Source organism: Magnolia sinica, chromosome 11, assembly GCF_029962835.1.
Source record: "Magnolia sinica isolate HGM2019 chromosome 11, MsV1, whole genome shotgun sequence".
Taxonomy (NCBI): Eukaryota; Viridiplantae; Streptophyta; class Magnoliopsida; order Magnoliales; family Magnoliaceae; genus Magnolia; species Magnolia sinica.
Genome location: NC_080583.1, coordinates 13367325 through 13390367, shown reverse-complemented (window position 1 = coordinate 13390367; position 23043 = coordinate 13367325). Strand labels below are relative to the sequence as shown.

The 23043-nt window shown below is 43.6% G+C and overlaps 1 protein-coding gene across 1 annotated transcript in view; it reads left to right on the top strand.

Annotated features, from left to right (window-relative positions):
* The first annotated feature begins 20221 nt into the window (after positions 1-20221).
* LOC131218846 (DEAD-box ATP-dependent RNA helicase 16) overlaps positions 20222-23043 on the top strand; it is a 35019-nt gene continuing 32197 nt past the window's right edge. The window contains exon 1 of the mRNA XM_058213702.1: positions 20222-20332. The gene's annotated coding sequence lies outside the window, so the exon portion shown is untranslated. The remainder of the gene's footprint in view (positions 20333-23043) is intronic.

Below are 23043 nucleotides of genomic sequence, written 5' to 3'. Positions count from 1 at the left end.
GGCACTGCGGCACTGGCGACATTATTTGATTCAAAGGGAATTCATACTTTACACGGACCATCAAGCTCTCAAATTCATTAATAGTCAAGCTAACATTAACCGTGTGCATGCTAGATGGATCTCGTTTTTGCAGGAATTCACGTTCGTACTAAAACATAAGTCAGGGCAACAGAACAAAGTAGCTGATGCACTGAGTCGTTGTGCAACTTTGTTAGTCATTATGAGTAATGAGGTTGTCGGGTTCGAGCACCTCAAAGACATATATGTCGATGACGACGACTTCAAGGATGCATGGGTTAGATGCCAAGAAGGTCACCCCGGCGACTTACATATGCAAGACGGGTTCCTTTTCTAGGGAAATCGACTGTGCATCCCAAACAGTTCGCTAAGGGAACAGATAATCCAAGAGCTACATGGAGGTGGCCTTAGTGGACACCTTGGGCGAGACAAGACGCGAGCTCTTGTGGAAGAACGATATTACTGGCCACAATTGGTACGTGATGTAGGAAAGACAATCCAATATTGTTATATTTGTTAAACCTCTAAGGGGCAATCTCATAATGCGGGCCTCTATATCCTGTTACCTGTGCCTGATGGCCCTTGGGAGGATTTATCTATGGACTTAATGATTGATCTCCCACGAACACAACGCGGAATAGATTCGGTGTTCGTGGTAGTGGATCATTTCTCCAAGATGGCGCACTTTATTCCATGCAAGAAGACTCTCGATGCAACACACGTGACGAATCTATTCTTCAGAGAAATTGTGCGGCTACATGGGGTTCCCAAGACTATTACTTCTGACTGTGACACGAAGTTCATAAGCCACTTTTGGTGGACTTTGTACACTTGATTCAATACACGACCTCAGTTCAACAGCGCCTACCACCCACAGACTGACGGTCAAACTGAGGTTGTGAATCGCACGTTGGGAAACCTCCTTCGATGTATTTCAGGAGAAAAACCGAAGCAGTGGGATTTGACTTCGTCTCAAGCAGAGTTTGCATTCAACAACATGGTGAACCGCTCGACAGGAGAATCCCTGTTCCAGGTTATTTACGGACGAGTATCTCACCACACACTAGACTTGGTCCCTCTGCCCAAGCTCCCAGGCATGAGCATTGCAGCAGAACACATGGCTGACAAAATTATGGGCATTCATGCGGAGGTACAAACCAAGTTACATGCCTCGAATGAAAAGTATAAGGAGCAAGCCGACAAGCATCGGCGACAAAAAGTGTTCGAGGTGGGTGACCAAGTAATGGTCAATCTGCGCAAAGAACGATTTCCGACCGGAACGTACAACAAGTTGAAGAATAAAAAGATTGGACCGGTACCAATCATCCGAAAAGATCAATGACAACGCTTATGTTGTTGATCTTCCAGATGACATGGCGATCTCACGGACTTTCAACGTCGCGGACTTGTTCGAGTATCATGAACCAGCGCATGATGAGAACTCGAGGACGAGTTCTTTTGAAGTGGAGGGGACTGATGTAGAGTCGATTGGGCGGTTTCATGGCCAAGATGGATCGAAAAGGCCCGGTCAGTGATATGGACCATCGGACCTTAGATCGGCGTATCTCGCAATCCGAATGAGTTAACGTAAAATATATGATTTTGGGGTAGTAACGAGCTACTTTAGCCAACCAACCCGCTACGCGGTCGACGCCCGGAATTGCGAAAAACCCCTTGATTGACGGTCGTTTCCTTGCGTTTTAATTTCGTTTTTTACTATAAATAGTAAGTTTTAGTTTGATTGTAACTCTTCATCCGTTGGGCTTTGGAGTTGCGCCCAACGTGAAAAGAGCTTAGAATAATTAGGAGAACGGTTTGGTGAAGCCAAATAGGACACTTACTATTTTTGGCCGAAAACCTTGCGCACTAGTAGACATCACGACTGCCTATAAATAGTAAGTTTACTATTTATAGTAAGTCGCGGATTCTAGGAGTTTGAGTTGTAGTTTGATTATGATTTCTTTCTCATTGCTTGATACCCTTATTTAAAGGGTTGTAAACTCGATTTTAATAATTCATCAATCAATTTCGAATTTATTAGAATTTATTTCTATTTTCTGCTTTCTTTCCTCGTGGATTCGAGAAGTCTCTGTGAGGAGTCCAGAGAAGTTCCGTGGATTCGGAATAGTTATCCTCTTGAGGAAGACGGTGCTCGACCTCACGTCCTCCCCTGCGTCAGTTTGGTATCAAAGCGAGGTTTCTCCTCGGATTGATGGCTTCTAACGACGGGTCGGGCAACAATCCCATGGGCGGTGCTCCAGGGAATTTACCTTTAACGGCGGCAGCTTTCGAAGTAGCGCAACGAGAGAATCAGCAAGCCATGCAAGGGCTGCAGGCTTCCATCGACCGTATAGCGGATCTCTTGACGGAAAACCTAAGGCAACTCCGTGTTCTTGGCGGCAATCCTCCAGCCCCAATTAATCGCCCTGATCGCAGGATAGTACCGTCAATGCATCTAAGGATCATTCCTGAGGAAGGGGGCTCCAGTGAGGAGGAAATCGATGACATAATCTTCCAACACCCCAGACATGGCGGCGATCGAGTAGATCGAACGGATCGAGAATTCAAGATGAGGGTTGATATTCCTAGCTTCAATGGCCAATTACACATTGAGGATTTCCTCTATTGTCTTTATGAAGTTGAGCGATTTTTTGACTACATGGACATCCCGAAGTAAAGAAGGTCAAGCTGGCCTACAAGTTGAAAGGAGGAGCTTCAGCTTGGTGGGAGCAACTGCAACTCGCGCGAACCAGGCAGACGAAAGCACCAATCCGCACCTGGCAGCGGATGAAGCAGCTACTACGTGCCCGATTCCTCCCTAGCGATTACGATCAGGTATTATTCCAACAATACCAAAATTGTCGACAGGGTAGTCGGTCGGTGAGAGAATACGCAGAAGAATTTTACCGCTTGGCGGCGCGTAACGATTTGGTCGAGACTGAATCGCAGCAAGTCGCCCGATTCAACGGTGGATTGCGTATGGCTATCCAGGATTGGGTCCAGATGCAGTCTAGACGATGAATGATGCGTTAAAGTTAGCTACTCGGGCAGAAGCGCAACTTGAACGTCCTAACACACGGACCTATCCTATTGTAAGGATCCCTGTGACAGGTTTGCCAAAGGGAACTGCACAGCCTAAGGGGAAGGAGCCCGTAGGAGCACGCACTCAACCTCCTACGTTTGAGAACCGAGATCAGGGAAGTGGGCAAGCTAGACCCCAAAGGGGCGTATCGACTGCTGCTGGTCCAAGTAGAATCCCGAACCCCTATGCTCGGCCAAGGCCCGATAACTGCTATCGTTGTGGCCAACCGGGCCACCTATCAAATACTTGTCCCCACCAAAAAGTGGCAAACCTCGCCATCAATGATGGTAGTGCTAATAACGCTTATGAAGATTCAGATATTGAAGAAAATGAGCAGACCACCGAGGATGAGGCAGATGATTTAGGTTGGAGTCAGCAAGATCACGGCGAGTCGTTTGTCGTGAGGCGACTATTATATGCGCCAAGAAAAGAAGTGCATCCACAGCGGCATAACATCTTCCGCACTAGGTGTACGGTGAATCGAAAGGTTTGTGACGTGATCATTGATAGTGGAAGCAGCGAGAACATCGTCTCCAAGGTCATGGTGAAAAAATTACAATTGAAAACGGAGCGTCATCCCTCTCCATATACAATCGGTTAGATCAAGAAGGTCAGTGAAACAAAGGTAACTAAACGGTGCACCATATCATTTTCAATTGGTAAACATTATAAGGATGAAGTAGTATGCGGTGTAGTCGACATGGAAGCATGTCACATACTACTCGGTAGGCCCTGGCAATCCGACCGTGATGCCACTCATAAAGGGCAAGATAACATATATATCTTTGTCAAGGACGGCCGGAAGACTATATTGGCCCATATAGATCTAGAGGGACCACCTGAAACTTCTAAAGGAGGGCCGTTTTCTCTTAACCATATGGGACTTCATGGAAGAATCTAAAGAAACAGAACAAACTTTTGCATTAATTGTAAAAGGGGAACAACTTAAGCCTACCATCATCTCTGAAATACTAAGGCCCCTGCTACATGAATTTAAAGAAATCTGGCCCAATGACCTTCCCGATGGGTTACCCCCCATGCGAGATATCCAACACCATATCCACTTTGTCCTTGGGTCCAATTTACCTAATTGTCCTCATTATCGAATGAGTCCGAATAAGTGTGAGATTCTGCAGGGATAAGTAGAGGAGTTGATCCGTAATGGTCTTATTCGAGAAAGCATGAATCCATATGCTATACTAGCTCTATTAACTCCAAAGAAAGATGGGAGTTGGCACATGTGTGTCGACAGCCGAGCCATCAATAAAATCACCATAAAATACAGGTTTCCTATACCACGGTTGGACGATATGCTGGACATGCTAGATGGTGCAAAAATATTCTCTAAATTGGACCTAAGGAGCGGCTACCATCAGATTCGAATACGGTCAGGTGATGAGTGAAAAACAGCCTTTAAGACCAAGGAAGGATTATACGAATGGATGGTCATGCCCTTTGGTCTTTCGAATGCGCCTAGCACATTTATGAGATTGATGAACCAAGTTCTGAAACCTTTCATTGGGCGGTTCGTTGTGGTTTACTTCGATGATATTTTGATATACAGTTAAGATAAAACCACCCATATGGAACACCTCAAGAAGGTCCTTCAAGTGCTCACTAAAAATAAACTGTACCTCAATTTAAAAAAGTGCAGCTTCATACTGATAGCCTGTTATTTCTGGGTTTTGTCGTAACATCCACGGGCATTTGGGTGGATGAGGTGAAGGTGAAGGCAATCAGAGAGTGGCCGGTTCCCACAAATATTCACGAAGTGCGAAGTTTTCATAGACTAGCGATATTTTATCGTCAGTTTGTGAAAATTTTCAGTACCATTGTGTCACCAATCACATATTGCATGAAGAAATGGCAGTTTCAGTGGACTGACGAAGCCGACAGGAGCTTTGCCAAAATTAAGCGCATGTTATCCACGACCTCGGTTCTTCTACTTCCCAACTTCGACAAACTATTTGAAGTTGAATGTGATGCCTTATATGTCGGGATTGGGGGAGTTTTGTCTCAAGAAGGTAGGCCGGTAGCCTTCTACAATGAGAAACTTAGCGATGCACGTAAGAAGTGGTCTACATATGAGATCGAGTTATACGCGGTGGTCCAGTCACTGCGCTGGCGACATTATTTGATTCAAAGGGAATACATACTATACACAGACAATAAAGCTCTCAAATTCATTAAAAGACAAGCTAACATTAACCGTGTGCATGCTAGGTGGATCTCGTTTTTGCAAGAATTCACGTTCGTACTAAAACATAAGTCAGGGCAACAGAACAAGGTAGCTGATACACTGAGTCGCCGCGCAACTTTGTTAGTCACCATGAGCAATGAGGTTATCGGGTTCGAGCGCCTCAAAGACATATATGCCGATGACGACGACTTCAAGGACGCATGGGTTAGATGCCAAGAAGGTCACCCCAGCGACTTACATATGCAAGACAGGTTCCTTTTGAAGGGAAATCGACTGTGCATCCTAAACAATTCGATAAGGGAACAGATAATCCAAGAGCTACATGGAGGTAGCCTCAGTGGACACCTTAGGCGAGACAAGACGCGAACTCTTGTGGAAGAACAGTATTACTGGCCGCAATTGGTACGTGATGTGGGAAAGGCAGTCCAACGTTGTTATATTTGTCAAACCTCTAAGGGGCTGTCTCATAATCAGGCCTCTACACTCTTACCCGTGCCTGACGGCCCTTGGGAGGATTTATCTATGGACTTCGTGCTTGGTCTCCCACGAACACAACGCCGCATGGATTCGGTGTTCGTGGTAGTAGATCGTTTCTCTAAAATGGCGCACTTTATTCCATGCAAGAAGACTCTCGATGCAATACACGTGGCGAATCTATTCTTCAGAGAAATTGTGCGGCTACATGGGGTTCCTAAGACTATTACTTCTGACCGTGACACGAAGTTCATAAGCCACTTTTGGCAGACTTTGTGGACTCGATTCGATACACGACTTCAGTTCAGCAGCACCTACAGACTGACGGTCAAACTGAGGTTGTGAATTGCACGTTGGGAAACCTCCTTCGATGTATTTCAGGAGAAAAACCGAAGCAGTGGGATTTGGCTTTGTCTCAAGCGGAGTTTGCATTCAACAACATGGTGAACCGCTCGACAGGGAAATCCCAGTTCCAAGTTATTTATGGACGAGTCCCTCGCCACACACTGGACTTGGTCCCTCTGCCCAAGCTCCCAGGCATGAGTATTGCAACGGAACATATGGCCGACAAGATCATGGGCATTCATGCGGAAGTACAAACCAAGTTATATGTCTCGAACGAAAAGTATAAGGAACAAGCGAACAAGCATCGGTGACAAAAAGTGTTCGAGGTGGGCGACTAAATAATGGTCCATCTGCGCAAAGAACGATTTCCGACCGGAACGTACAACAAGTTGAAGAATAAAAAGATTGGACCGGTACCGATCATCCGAAAGATCAATGATAACGCTTATGTTGTTGATCTTCCAGATGACATGGCGATCTCACGGACTTTTAACGTCGTGGACCTGACCGAGTATCATGAACCAGCGCAGGATGAGAACTCGAGAACGAGTTCTTTTGAAGTGGAGGGGACTGATGTAGAGCGGGTCGCAAACAGTTTCATGGCCAAGATGGATCAAAAAAGGCCCGGTCGACGACAGAAGTGATCTGGACCATTGAACCTTAGATCGGGCATATCTTGCAATCCGAAATGAGTTACCTGATGTAAAATATATGATTTTGGGGTAGAACGAGCTACTTTAGCCAACTAACCCAGCCACGCCGGGTTGCGCAGCCCGAAATTGCGAAACCCTGGATCAACGGTCGTTTTCCTGTTTTAATTTCGCTTTTACTATAAATAGTAAGTTTTAGTTTGATTATAACTCTTCATCCGTTGGGCTTTAGGAGTTGCGCCAACGTGAAAAGAGCTTAGAATAATTAGGGGAACGGTTTGGTGAAGCCAAATAGGACACTTACTATTTTTGGCCGAAAACCTTGCACACTAGTAGACATCACGACCGTCTATAAATAGTAAGTTTACTATTTATAGTAAGTCGCTGATTCTAGGAGTTTGAGTTGTAGTTTCATTATGATTTCTTTCACATTGATAGATACCCATATTTAAAGGGTTGTAAACTCGATTATAAAAATTCATCAAAAAAAATCTAATTTATTAGACTTTATTTCTATTTTCAGCTTTAATTCCTCGTAGATTTGAGAAGTCTTCGTGAGGAGTCCAGAGAAGTTCCGTGGATTCGGAATAGTTATCCTCTTGAGGAAGACGGTGCTCGACCTCACGTCCTCCCCCTGCGTCGGTTTGGTATCAAAGCGAGGTTTCTCCTCGGATTGATGGCTTCTAACGAGAGGTCGGGCAACAATCCCATGGGCGGTGCTCAGGGAATTTACCTTTAACGGCTGCAGCTTTCGAAGTAGCGCAACGAGAGAATCGACAAGCCATGAAGGCTGCAAGCTTCCATCGACCGCATAGCGGATCTCTTGCGGAAAACCTAAGGCAACTCCGTGTTCTGGTGTCAATCCTCCACCCCAAATTAATCGCCCTGATCGCAGGATAGATTGACAGTGCATTCAAGGGTCATTCCCGAGGAAGGGGGCTCCGGTGAGGAGGAAATCGACGATATACTCTTCCAACACCCCGGACATGGCGGCGATCGAGTAGATCAAGCGGATCGAGAATTCAAGATGAGGGTTGATATTCCTAGCTTCAATGGCCAATTACACATCGAGGATTTCCTCGATTGGCTTTCGAAGTTGAGCGATTTTTTGACTACATGGACATCCTTAAGTAAAGAAGGTCAAGCTTGGGGTCTACCAGTTGAAAGGAGGAGCTTCAGCTTGGTGGGAACAACTGCAACTCGTGCGAACCAGGCAGACGAAAGCACCAATCCACACCTGGTAGCGGATGAAGCAGCTACTACATGCCTGATTCCTCCCTAGCGATTAGGATCAAGTATTATTCCAATAATACCAAAATTGTCGACAGGGTAGTTGGTCGATGAGAGAATATGCAGAAGAATTTTACTACCTGGCAGCACGTAACGATTTGGTCAAGACTGAATCGCAACAAGTCTCCCGATTCAACGGTGGCTTGCGTATGGCTATCCAGGATCGGGTTCAGATGCAATCCGTCTAGACGATGAATGATGCAATCAAGTTGGCTACCCGGGCAGAAGCGCAACTTGAATATCTTAACACACGGACCTATCCTACCGCAAGGATTCCTGTGGCAGGTCTGCCCCAGGGAACTGTACAGCCTAAGGGGAAGGAGCCCGTAGGAGCACGCACTCAACCTCCTACGTTTGAGAACCGAGATCATGGAAGTGGGCAAGCTAGACCCCAAAGGGGCGTATCGACTGTTACTGGTCCAAGTAGAATCCCGAACCCCTATGCTCGGCCAAGGCCTGATAATTGCTATCGTTGTGGCCCCGGGCCACCTATCAAATACTTGTCCCCAGCGAAAAGTGGCAAACCTTGCCATCAATGATGGTAGTGCTGATAACGCTTATGAAGATCCGGATATTGAAGAACAGGAGCATACCACCGAGGACGAGGCAGATGATTCAGGTTGAATTCAGGAAGATCACGGCGAGTCGCTTGTCGTGAGGCGACTATTATATGCGCCAAGAAAAGAAGTGCATCCACAGCGGCATAACATCTTCCGCACTAGGTGTACGGTGAATCGAAAGGTTTGCGACGTGATCATTGATAGTGGGAGTAGCGAGAACATCGTCTCCAAGGTCATGGTGGAAAAATTGCAATTGAAAACGAAGCGTCATCCCTCTCCATATACAATCGGTTGGATCAAGAAGGTCAATGAAATAAAGGTAACTGAACGGCACCATATCCTTTTCAATTGGCAAACATTATAAGGATGAAGTAGTATGCGATGTGGTCGACATGGAAGCATGTCACATACTACTCGGCCGGCCCTGGCAAGCTGACCGTGATGCCACTCATAAAGGGCGAGATAATATATATATCTTAGTCAAGGACGGCCGAAAGACCATATTGGCCCCTATGGATCCAGAGGGACCACCTGAAACTTCTAAAGTGGAGGGCCGTTTTCTCTTAACCATACGGGACTTCGTGGAAGAATCAAAGGAAACAGGACAGACTTATGCATTAATTGTAAAAGGGGAAGAACTCGAGCCTACCAACATCCCTGAAAGACTAAAGCCCCAGCGACATGAATTCAAAGAAATCTGGCCCGATGACCTTCCCGATGGGTTACCCCCCATGCGGGATATCCAAAACCTTATCGACTTTGTCCCTGGGTCGAGTTTACCGAATCGTCCCCATTATCGAATGAGTCCGAATGAGTGCGAGATTCTGCAGGGACAAGTAGAGGAGTTGATCCGTAAGGGTCTTATTCGGGAGAGCATGAGTCCATGTGCTGTACCAGCTCTATTAACTCCAAAGAAAGATGGGAGTTGGCGCATGTGTGTTGATAGAGCCATCAACAAAATCACCATAAAATACAGGTTTCCTATACCACGGTTGGACGATATGCTGGACATGCTAGAGGGTGCAAAAATATTCTCTAAATTGGACCTAAGGAGCGGCTACCATCAGATTCGAATACGGTCGGGTGATGAGTGGAAAACAGCCTTTAAAACCAAGGAAGGATTATACGAATGGATGGTCATGCCCTTCGGGCTTTCGAATGCGCCTAGCACATTTATGAGATTGATGAACCAAGTTCTGAAACCTTTCATTGGGCGGTTCGTTGTGGTTTACTTCGATGATATTTTGATATACAATCAAGACGAAACCACCCATATGGAACACCTCAAGAAGGTCCTTCAAGTGCTCACTAAAAATAAACTGTATCTCAATTTAAAAAGTGCAGCTTCATGACTGATAGCCTATTGTTTCTGGGTTTTGTTGTCACATCCACGGGCATTCGGGTGGATGAGGAAAAGGTGAAGGCAATCAGAGAATGGCCGGTTCCTACAAATATTCACGAAGTGCGAAGTTTTCATGGACTGGCGACATTCTATCGTCGGTTCGTGAAAAATTTCAGTATTAGATTGCATGAAGAAAGGGCAGTTTCAGTGGACTGACGAAGCCGACAGGAGCTTTGCCGAAATCAAGTGCAGACTATCCACGACCCCAGTTCTTGTACTTCCCAACTTCGACAAACTGTTTGAAGTCGAATGTGATGCTTCATATGTCGGAATTGGGGGAGTTTTGTCTCAAGAAGGTAGGCCGGTGTAGCCTTCTACAACGAGAAACTTAGCGATGCACGTCAGAAGTGGTCTACATATGAGATCGTGTTATACGCGGTGGTCATGTATCTGCGGGACTGGCGACTTTATTTGTTTCAAAAGGAATTAATACTTTACACGGACCTTCAAGCTCTCAAATTCATTAATAGTCAAGCTAACATTAAGCGTGTGCATGCTAGATGGATCTCATTTTTGCAGGAATTCACGTTCATGCTAAAACATAAGTTAGGACAACGGAACAAGGTAGCCGATGCGCTGAGTCGCCGTGAAACTTTGTTAGTCACTATGAGCAATGAAGTTGTCGGGTTTGAGCGCCTCAAAGACATATATGCCGATGACGACGACTTCAAGGACGCATGAGTTAGATGCCAAGAAGGTCACCCTGGCGACTTACATATACAAAACGGGTTCCTTTTTCAAGAAAAATCGACTGTGTATCCCGAACAGTTCGCTAAGGGAACAGATAATCCAAGAGCTACATGGAGGTGGTCTCAGTGGACACCTTGAGCGAGACAAAACGCGAACTCTTATGGAAGAACGGTATTACTAGCCACAATTGGTACGTGATGTGGGAAAGGTAGTCCAACGTTGTTATATTTATCAGACCTCCAAGGGGTAATCTCATAATACGGGCCTCTACACCCCGTTACCCATGCTTGACAGTCCTTGAGAGGATTTATCTATGGACTTCGTGCTTGGTCTCCCACGAACACAACGGGGCATGGACTCGGTGTTCGTGGTAGTAGATCGTTTCTCCAAGATGGTACACTTTATTCCATGCAAGAAGACTCTCGATGCAACACACGTGGAGAATCTATTTTTCAGAGAAATTGTGCGGCTATACAGGGTTCCCAAGACTATCACTTCTGATCGTGACACGAAGTTCATAAGCCACTTTTAGTGAACTTTGTGGACTTAATTCGATACACGACTTCAGTTCAGTAGTGCCTACCACCCACAGACTGACGGGCAAACCGAGGTTGTGAATCGCAAGTTGGAAAACCTCATTCGATGTATTTCAGGAGAAAAACTAAAGTAGTGGGATTTAGCCTTGTGTCAAGCGGAGTTTGCATTCAACAACATGGTGAACCGCTCGACAGGAAAATCCCCGTTCCAAGTTATTTATGGACGAGTCCCTCGCCACACACTAGACTTGGTCCCTCTGCCCAAGCTCCCAGGCATGAGCATTGCAGCGGAACATATGGCTGACAAGATCATGGGCATTCATGCGGAAGTACAAACCAAGTTACATGCCTCGAACGAAAAATACAAGGAGCAAGCCGACAAGCATCGGCGACAAAAAGTGTTCGAAGTGGGTGACCAAGTAATGGTCCATCTGCGCAAAGAACGATTTCCGACCGGAACGTACAACAAGTTGAAGAATAAAAAGATTGGACCGGTACCAATCATCCGAAAGATCAATGACAACGCTTATGTTGTTGATCTTCCAGATGACATGGCGATCTCACGGACTTTTAACGTCGCGGACTTGTTCGAGTATCATGAACCAACGGGATGAGAACTCGTGGACGAGTTCTTTTGAAGTGGAGGGACTGATGTAGAGCGGGTCGCGGACAGTTTCATGGCCAAGATGGATCAGAAAAGGCCCGGTCGACGACAGAAGTGATCCGGACCATCGGACCTTAGATCGGGCGTATCTCGCAATCCGGAATGAGTTAGCTGACGTAAAATATATGATTTTGGGGTAGAACGAGCTACTTTAGCCAACCAACCCGCTACGTCGGGTTGCGCAGCCCGGAATTGCGAAAAACCCCTTGATTGACGGTCGTTTCCCTGTTTTAATTTCGTTTTTACTATAAATAGTAAGTTTTAGTTTGATTGTAACTCTTCATCCGTTGGGCTTTAGGAGTTGCGCCCAACGTGAAAAGAGCTTAGAATAATTAGGGGAACGGTTTGGTGAAGCCAAATAGGACACTTACTATTTTTGGCCGAAAACCTTGCGCACTAGTAGACATCACGACCGTCTATAAATAGTAAGTTTACTATTTATAGTAAGTCGCGGATTCTAGGAGTTTGAGTTGTAGTTTGATTATGATTTCTTTCTCATTGCTTGATACCCTTATTTAAAGGGTTGTAAACTCGATTTTAATAATTCATCAATCAATTTCGAATTTATTAGAATTTATTTCTATTTTCTGCTTTCTTTCCTCGTGGATTCGAGAAGTCTCTGTGAGGAGTCCAGAGAAGTTCCGTGGATTCGGAATAGTTATCCTCTTGAGGAAGACGGTGCTCGACCTCACGTCCTCCCCTGCGTCATATAGTCAGTTGGCATGCATGGTTAAGAAATGAACCAGCAGTTCACATTCAATGAGAAAAGACAAAAACTTGGACGGTTATGAACTTCCAATTTGAAATATTTTTTAGCCATAAGGCATCCCTGATGGGACCATTGGATATATGGGTTGGATGAACCAAGCATGGCCCCACATGTACAAACTCGTGCCTTGTTCATCAGAAAGGGGAAACTTATCCCACATGTACTACCGCCGCCCGTTTGACAGTCGGGCGGCATTGCCCCGTCGGCGGTAGGGCCGCGGCCGTGAAAGAAATGGAAGCGGATTGGCTGTTTTACCGCACACCAGTTATATAGTTAGTGTATCGACGTAAGCAAATTCCGTGGGCTTATCATGGTGTATGTGTTATATCCAAACCGTCCATTCATTTACCTAGCTCGCATTAATGGTTAGCTCATATTAAAGCTTGAGACGAAAAATAAGACAGATCTAAGTGTCAAGTGGACACTCTGTAAAAAGCAATGGGGTATTGAACGTCTACCCGTGAAACCCTTTTAGGGGTTGCAGAAGTTTACGATCAGTATGAAATTTGTTTTTCCTCTTCGTGCAGGTCGTTGTGACCTTATGAATAGATTGGATGGAAAATAAATATTATGGTGGGCCCTACTAAAATTTTAATGGTGAAAATCAATATCCCGTTGCTATTTGTGGTGTGGCCCGGTTGTTCTTTGGATATGATTTTTTTTTTTTTTTTTGAATAATGCTATGAAATAATCTTAAAATATGGATGAACATTATGGATATAATAAATACATAACTGTAGAGCCCATGTAACTTTGATCTCTTTCGAACCGTTCGTACACCAGCTAATCTCCTTCCGAATGGAATGCAGGGCATTTAGTTCCAGTAAAAATGTGCCCGTACAATATGGATCTAAGTATGGGAAAGTAAGTTTGGAGCTGCTAACGAAGGTTGGTGGCTTAAAAGTGAGGTGTAAGTTAGAAAAAGCTCATCTAATATTTGTGTTGTCGTTCATCCGAATATGAATGATGATATGAACGGTATGTACGGGGGTAGTACCCAATCCGTGCCCAGTTCTGAGAAATTTTTTGATTTTACCCTTTCATCAACGGTCTGGATGAAAGAGTTGCACGCTCGGCTTGTTCGAACTCTGTGCCATGATCATATGAGGGTCCCACAGAAAAGTAGAGTAATCCTTACCAATCAATTAGTGGCGGTCACTAGCTTTTCAAGTGGGTCCATGTCTATATGAATCTTAAACCGTTGATTTCTTTTTTCTTTTTTAACTAAATCAACCATTTTAATACATTTGTTTCCAAAAAGAAAGATTTAAGCCTTTTTTAAAATGTCATCTAAACATAGAACAGCCAGATGAACGGTTGGATGTCTTCCGAACTGTCCAAATTAACATGCGTGGCTACCCTGAAGTGTGTGGAGGCGAAGAAGATATCCCTACCACCTAGTTGAGTTTGGTTAGGTTTCTTATAGTGTTCCTAGTTAGTTGGGTAATTTGCACAGTCCAGTCAATTGATCTGAGCCGTCCATTAATATCATAACCCATTCATGAGATGCAATAGGATGATCCAATCCACCTTTGATTTAGCCCCAGTTTTTTAGCTATCCTCTTCCGAAGCCATGGATGATATGATTAGATTGCCTAACATCAGTGATCCTTTATGATCAGAAGCAATCCGTAATTGGCCTTTTCCAATAGAGGGGTCAAATTGTTGATTGAACTTATTTACGTGTAAATGATCTTCACCATCAATATTAAATTCTATGATCAGATGGTTAAGATTGTTTGATCGGTGTGATGTTTGCATGGTAGCCCTTGGGATGAGCATTGAACCTAATGATGCTCCACCTGGATCTAGCACTCGTGTATACTATGGATTGAATCTCATACACGCGTGGAACATGGTGGGTGGCTTAGTGACAATTTAGAGTTGTACACTAGTTGAAACCAGCTGAGCTTAGCTCGGCTCGACCTGCGGCTAACCCGGGCTTGAATTTGGCTTGGCTTAGTCCTCTAGCTTGACCGGCCAGTTCGACCTAGTTTGGTAAGTACCTTGGGACGTGTTTGGTCAGTAGGACTAGAAGGAATTAGGTGGGATGGGATTCATCTGGTCCCGTGCCAATTCCACACGTATGTTTGGGAAGAATGGAAAAGTTTGGAGTTAGATTAGATGGAATTGCATTGGGCCCTGTGTCAATTTTACTTTATGTTAGCAAGTTGTATAGGTCCTACCATGATGTGTGGGCTATATCCACACCGTCCATCTATTTTTTCAAGATTATTTTAGAGCATGGGCTAAAAAATCAGATAAATCTAAAGCTCAAGTGGACCCCACCATAGAAAGCAATAGGGATTGAATATTTACTGTTGAAAATTTCTTTGGGGCCAAATAAGTTTTGGATCTACCTCATTTTTAGGCCCATGCTATAAAATGATGTTACAATATAAATGAACGGTTTAGATATAACACGTGTGTTATTCTCAATAATTTCAAATGATGGTGGGTATATCCATTGAATGTACCACCAAATTATCAACAAAGCATGGTATTAATCTTATCCCATGGCAACCGGGACAATCCCTGCCATGGGTAATAATTATATTTTTTGAATCCCCTCCCACCGAATCCCTTCTAATCCCACCGCCCAAACAGGCCCTTGGTGTAATTGGAGTTGAGTTTGAATCTGTGCAATATTTTCTCAAGCATATAGGGTGTATCTTTAATTTCTCATATAATGTAAAATAATAATAATACTTTACAAGTATATTTATCAAACACTGAGCTAACAACATCAAAACAAAGATACATGAGCAACTTTATAATGTAAAGATTTTTTTTTAAGTGATTTGTTTTGTATCCACTCCTTCCTCGCTTAACTAAATCACTGAATTGATTTGATCCGGGTCTACTTGAGTTGGGGTTCGATCTTTTTGTCTAATTGAGATTAGGGTCGAATTTTCTCCGAGCTCTGAAAACTAGCTCAATTCAATCCAAATTCAATTTGGAGCGGAGGTGAGTCGAGCTAATCCAAGCTAACTCAACTCATGCACAACTCTACTTAGGGCCCGTTTGGCCGGGTGGATTGGAAGGGATTGAATGGTATTAGGGTGGATGGCATGGATTTCTAGGTAATAATGGTGTTGTCGGTGGATTGTCTGGAGATCCATGGGATTGATATATCCCTGGATTGCTATATCCAGTCTGTTTGGCGCGCCCGCCAATCCGGGTATTAAACTTTCTCATCCCTTCTAATCCCTCAAACCAAACACGTCCCAGGCAAATTTGAAAGATTAGGGTGGATTTGATGGGATTTAAATGTAATGATGGTGTTTTCAGCGGATTGCCTTGAGATACATGGGATTGGGATCAGATCACCGGCTCTGTTTGGCACGCCAGGCCAATCCCGGGATTTGACTTCCAATCTCTTCCAATACCATCCCATCCCTTCCAATCCGACCGGCCAAACGGGCCCTTAGTGCTCCAGGCTGCGCTGGGCCATTCATCCATGGATTGGACCCGTCTGGGCTGGGCAATGGGATGGGATTTCAAGTCTAGGCTCAACCCTCAAGCCAGGGCTAGCCGCCTGGTCCATTGCCACCTCAGCATCTGTCATTAACCACCATTGAGCCCAGAATCAGGCCGTTCATCACATATGCATCACAGATCGGCCTAATTCAGCCTATCATCAAATTACGAGTCAGGGCCTGAATCTGGTCCACAAATGGACTGCTGGGCTTGATCTGACTTTTATAGCTTCCTTTTGTTGAATGGATTGATTAAGGCCCCTCCTATTGACATTGGTGGGCCGAGTGAGAGTATCCTCATAAGATCGGGACCATCCACTGGTGGGCCAGAGTAAGCATGGATGGATGGAAGTGGAAGAGTCCTAATGGCCTGATTTTTACCATTGGATCGCAGCCACTGGAGACAGTTGGACGAACTGAACCGTCCAATTAATGTGACATTTTCTAGATGCGTGTCCATCAGGTGGATGGACCCACCCAGCTATTAGGAAGAAACAATGGACCCAGGTTCAGGCTTTTAGATTGGAAGATCCTAGCCACAGAATATTTAGGCTTTTACCGATTGATTGGGACAGTGGCCAATCCACTGGTTTCTTTGTTCGATGCATATTCAAAGGTTTATAACTCTTTTCACGTGGGGAGTTCTTGATATATGGACCAATGAAGGTGGGCCTGATGATATGAACGGTTTGGATCACTGGAATATGGCTCCCACTGGTTACGAACCGAATGCCATGTACAATCTCTCGGCCAGCATCGTGTGTGTCGTCCATCTTACTCCTCTCCTCGGACGCGGTTTGGCTAGTGACGCTGCTACGAGCTAGGTGGCTAGTGGTCGGGGCTATGTGGACCCTACCATGGTTTTTTGGTTTTATCCACGCCTTCTGTACATTTTTAAAGATAATTTTATGTCTCAATCCAAAAAACGAGGTATATATAAACCACTGGTGGACCACACAATGGGAAAACATTAGCGATTGAATTTTCACCATTAAAAACCTCCTAGGGCCCATGTAATTTTTATTTGACATCTAACCTGTTGATTAGGTCATACAGACTTGGATGAAGGGAAAATATATATATCAGCTTGATCCAAAACTTGTGTAGCTACCAAGAAGTTTTTAATGGTGGGCGTTTCAATTAACACTGTGCGGTCCACTTGAGATTTGGATCAACCTAATTTTTGGGCTCATACCATAAAATCATCTGGAAGAATGGGTGGACGGCATAGATGAAACACATACATCATGGTGGGGCCCACAGAGGATCGACCACTGGCCATTGGCAGGGTGAACCGTTTACATGTTCCTTAGGACCTCGGAAACGGATTGGCTACTCCCTCTGATACCAGTCCCGTCGCTGGTGGTCGGTGCTATGTGGGCCCCACCATGATGTATGTGTCTCATCCATTCCATTCATCTATTTTTAAAGATCATTTTAGGCCTAATGTCAAAAACGAGAGGGATATAAATCTCAAGTGCACCACACCACATGAAAACAATAGTGATTGAATATCCACCATTAAAATCCTCCCGAGGCCTACTGTACTGTTTATTTGACATCCAATCTTTTAATTAGGTCATGCAAGCCCAGGGAAAAAACAAAAATCAGCTTAATCCAAAACTTTTATGACCCGCAAACTGTTTTTGATGGACTATACTAATTCAACACTGTTTCCTGTAATGTGGTCCACTTTAGATTGACATATAACTCAATTTTTTGTCTCATGGAAATGATATGTAAAAATAGATGGACCGCATAGTTGAAACACATACATCATGGTGGGGCCCACGTAGCACCGACCACCAGCCATTGGCGGGTGCTGGGGAGTAGCCAATGCGTTTCCTAGGCCCTCTCCCATACATGGCCAAAATTCTGTCCACTGGGTTCCCCACCGGGTTCCCCAAACCAACCATCCAGATTCTATGGACTTTTTTTTTTTTTTACATGCGCACACATCATAGTGGGGAGTAGCCAATAGTGATTGAATATCCACCATTAAAATCCTCCCGAGGCCTACTGTACTGTTTATTTGACATCCAATCTTTTAATTAGGTCATACAAGCCCGGGGAAAAAACAAAAATCAGCTTAATACAAAACTTTTATGACCTGCAAACTGTTTTTGATGGACTATACTAATTCAACACTGTTTCCTGTAATGTGGTCCACTTCAGATCACTTCAGATTGACATATAACTCAATTTTTTGTCTCATGGAAATGATCTGTAAAAATAGATAGACCGCATAGTTGAAACACATACATCATGGTGGGGCCCACGTAGCACTGACCACCAGCCATTGGCGGGTGCTGGGGAGTAGCCAATGCGTTTCCTAGGCCCTCTCCCATACGGAAGCGGATTGGGTACTGAGTAACTCAGTACGCTCTTATCGTACTGAGTAAACTCAGTTGGGCCCACCGTAAAAATAAGTGGTTTATCCACACCGTTCATACGTTTTTTCAGCTTATTTAAGGGGTTGAGCCCAAAGTTGAAGCATATCTAACTCTCAAGTGGATCATACCACAGGAAACAGTGGAAATAATGATTTCCACCGTTGAAACCTTCCTAGGCCATACAGTGATGTATATTTGTCATCCAAGCTGTTAATAATATCACAAAGACATGGATGAAGGGAAAAAAATAAATATAAGATTAATACAAAAATTCTGTGACACTCAAGAATTTTGCAACAATATAAGTTCAATTCACACTGTTTCATGTGGTGTGGTGCATTTGAGCTTTGGATATCCTTAAATTTTGGATTCATATCATAAAAGTATCTAATAAAATAGATGGACGGAGTGGATAAAATACATAGATCATGGTGAACTCCACAGAGTTTACTCAGTACGCTTAGCGTACTGAGTTACTCAGTACCCAATCCGCTTCCCTCCCATACATGGCCAAAATTCTGTCCACTGGGTTCCCCACCGGGTTCCCCATACCAACCATCCAGATTCTATGGACTTTTTTTTTTTTACACGCACACAGCCCCCACCCCCCCACCCCACGTGGCAGTGGGATCTCACCACCTATGGATACTCGAACCCTTGACCGGGTGTTGAAACTCCTAAAGAGTCTACCACCGGAGCAATAGTAAGGATCCTTTAACTGGACGTGAAAGGCCGTCTATCACGGTTAGGATTTCAGTGCTGCCGTAATTCAAGATGGGCCAATCTTCTAAATAGCTACGATCAGAGGGAAGGTGGGCCACCTACTCGTTTTGGTCTAACAATTTCAGTGGTCCTGTAGCGTCTAAAACTTCTCTTTCCAAACTAAACGGGAGCCACTTGATGCTCTGTCACATATGAAGCGTGATACACAGGCCCTAATAAATGTACACGTGGCAATATTACTCCCGACTAAAATGCGGAACCCACTGTCTATTGTATATGACCACTGGATTCTATTGTTTTAACCGTCCAACAAATGCCGACCAATCATAGAATCAGATGAATAAATAAGTGCAATATTTGGCTTCTTACACATCCAAATTAAGGACCATAATCTGGACGGTTTAAATTTGAATGATTTGAATTCCATGTACCTCAAATTCTAAGTTCTTGCGTATCATCCATCGTACTCTGCCAGAGTATCAAAGTTCTCTAACCTAAAACGGACGCTGATTAGCTACTGACACGTTGAGTAGCGAGACCCGCTACTTGACGTCACCAAGTTCCATGGGCCCCACCATGATGTATAATTTGTATCCACGCCGTCCATCCATTTGGAGAGAGACCATTTTAGAGTAAGATCCAAAGAATGAGTTAAATCCAAAGCTTCAGTGGACCCCAGCACAGAAAACAGTGGGGAAATGTCTTTTTTAACTTTTGACCAGGTTGGATTTCAAATAAAAATCATGGTGGTCATTAGGATAGTTTCAACGGTAGGAATCACTCTCCCCACTGTTTTCTGTGGTGGGGCCCACTAAAGATTTTTATCTACCTCATTCTTTGGATTATGCCATAAAATAATATTTCGAAATGGATGGACAGTGTGGATACAACACACATCATAATGGGGCCCACAGAACTTGGTTACGTCACTTAGTAGCGAGTCTCGCTGCTCAACCTGTCAGCAGCTAATCCGCGTCCATCTAAAACCTCTCTTGCCTCCCACTCTGGTTATTCTCAAAAACCTAAAACCTCTCTCAGCAGCCTCACACAGGAAAAGGTCACTCTCTCTCTCTCTCTCTCTCTCTCTCTCCGTAGGCAGCGTTTGGATGCTCAAACGAATTGAATTGCAATACTCAAATTCCACAGAGTGGAAATGTCCATATGGGACTTGCTCAGAAACAAATCGCGATTTGACGGCTTCAATCACGACTTGAAATCCATGGAATCGTGATTTCTGGTTTGGTAAACGAATTAAGATGATCCCAACTCAATTCGCGTCATTCGCCTCTTTTCTTTGTTGAATTATTGCAATTCAGCTCAACTGAATCCAAACACACCTTTGCAAAGCATTTATTTTGCCATTTAAATTTTATTTTAATTTAATTTTTTAAAATATAGTTTAGACCGAATTTTCTAGGTAGCAATTGTTCTAGTCTGAGACTCTGAATAGAATGTTTCCTATAGACATAAGTGTTGGATTCCGAACCATCTGATACTCGTCGGGGCATAGTGACAAACCATGTTCTCTGCAATTTCTCGGCCCAGAAATTTCTTGGGAGGTTTCCAAATTTTAAGGTTTTCCTCAGGATTTTATTGGGAAAATCTTGCCAAAAATAAAAATATTTATTCTAAATTAGTAAATAAATTTAAAACTTAAATAAATATTTATGTAAATTTTTTAAAGATTTTTTTTACTAGTTTTTGAGTTAATACTGTGAGATAAATGTTGTGATAAAACATGATATTTTAAAATCTGCTGGGATTTTGAAAATCCGATGATATTATCGGTTACTGTATTTTTCGTGACATTTTCAAATTCTCGGCAATATCTGTCACACTGCTCTAAGGTACTGTAGAAAGTTTGGGGTTTTAGTTTGTACAAGTGGGACTGATGGTTCAGTGATCCACACTGTTGATATGATGGGGTTCACAGTGGATGGCCCATGGCCTTAAATTACATCCACCCAGCTCTATTTTTTTTTTTTGGGGGGGGGGGGGTAAGGAATGGGCCAGGCTGGGGGTTAGCCCTGGCCCAGCCCTAGTCCCCTAAGCCTGTCCTTGGACTTAATTGGGCTAAAAAGGCCTTGCTTGACCTTGGCCCTAGGAAAGGAGTGGCATGATCAAAGGTTTGAAATAGTCTGAATCTAAGATTTGTTTGTTTGTTGTGTATGTGCGCGTGCGCACGTCCCCCTCCATGATGAATCTTTTTACATAAATGGTTTTAATCATAGAAATTGACCTTGAATTCAAAACTGCTTTTAAGCTACACATGAACATTAATGGGGCCACTCACAAGTGTCTTCAATTCATCCATTCTTTTGTATAATACTGGCCCATTTTGATGATTGGACTGAGATAGTCATTATTGGCCTTGCCCCGGCCCAACCCAGAAATTGGGCCTAGATTTCAAGCCTGAGCCCGGTCCTTGGGTCAAGTTTAGAGGCACAAGCTCTGGCTCTACATGTCTGGGCCAGGTAGCCCGACCCATTACCACCCCTAGATCTAATTTTATGAGCAACATCCTTCTCAACCTCTCTGCCCCCTTGAATGTCGATCCAAGACATCGAAAATTGCCATTTTTGGGTACTTCTAACGGTCAATAATCTTTACTGATTCTTCATTTCCACTCCCATTGTTACTAAAATTATATTCTATATTCTCTATTTTAGGCCAACTAATTCCATAGTTTTGGCTTTGTGTTTACCCCCTCCCTTGTCTTGTCAATCTTATTGTGTCAATGGACCATGACCCAAAGTCTTGTAAGAAAGAGATTGTGGGAAAGATCCAACAATCCTCTAGCGGATGCTAGAGATCGCAAATGCAAGATTGTGAGCAAGCTCAACAGTCCTCTAGTCTAGAACTAGAGATCACTTTCCCTTCTTTCAACAGTCACCATAGAGAAAAAGAAGAAAATTTCACAAAGAGAATATTGATCAACTTGACTTATTCCATAGGACATAGGTCCTATTTGTAATCAACCTTACAATCTGTAATAAAAGATATGAAATCTAAAAATCTATGAAATAAAAAAGCACCTAAGTAACAAAGCATTCTATAATTAAGAAAATGCCTAAAATAAGAAGATACTTAGATAAGAAAATATTTAAAATTATTTTCTGCCTAAAAAAATAAAGATATGAAAGAAAGAGCCGATTTCCTAATTTAGAGATTTGAAAAAATGGAAAGTGATGATGGCTAAAAAAGGAAGGTGATCTTTTTCTTGTACACACGTGCGGAGCGTGCACGTGTGGGATGCGGGGCGATTGCATCACTTACTTGAATGTCTTGTTGTATTTCTTTCCCTAACCTTCTATTTCAAGCACCTAACTTAAGGGTAAAGGTTAGGATTATACCATTATGGACAATTTTGAGGGCATGGCCCATTCAAGTGGGGCCCAGGAGACTGATGATATGAATTACTGAAACTTAGGCCCCAGTTATACAATCTGAAAGCCTAGGTATGCTTCTTGGGTTGAGCATGGGAATGCTTCTCAGGTTGAGTATCTCATATTCTGTTGTTATTATTATTATTATTTTTTAAAACAAACACATAGCTTCTGTGCTCAAGTATCTCTGTTTACTTTTTTTTCAATTTTAGTTTTTTGCAATTGTTTCAGGCTCTCCTCAACTGCTCTTCTTTATCAATACTTAAAAGGATTCTGCATTGCTTCTCTCAATACTTTCTTCTTTTTTCCCCTTTTCTTGTGAACTTCCTTTTTAATTTTCATTTTTGAGAACTACGGAAATCTCATTGTGGTTTGATCTGTT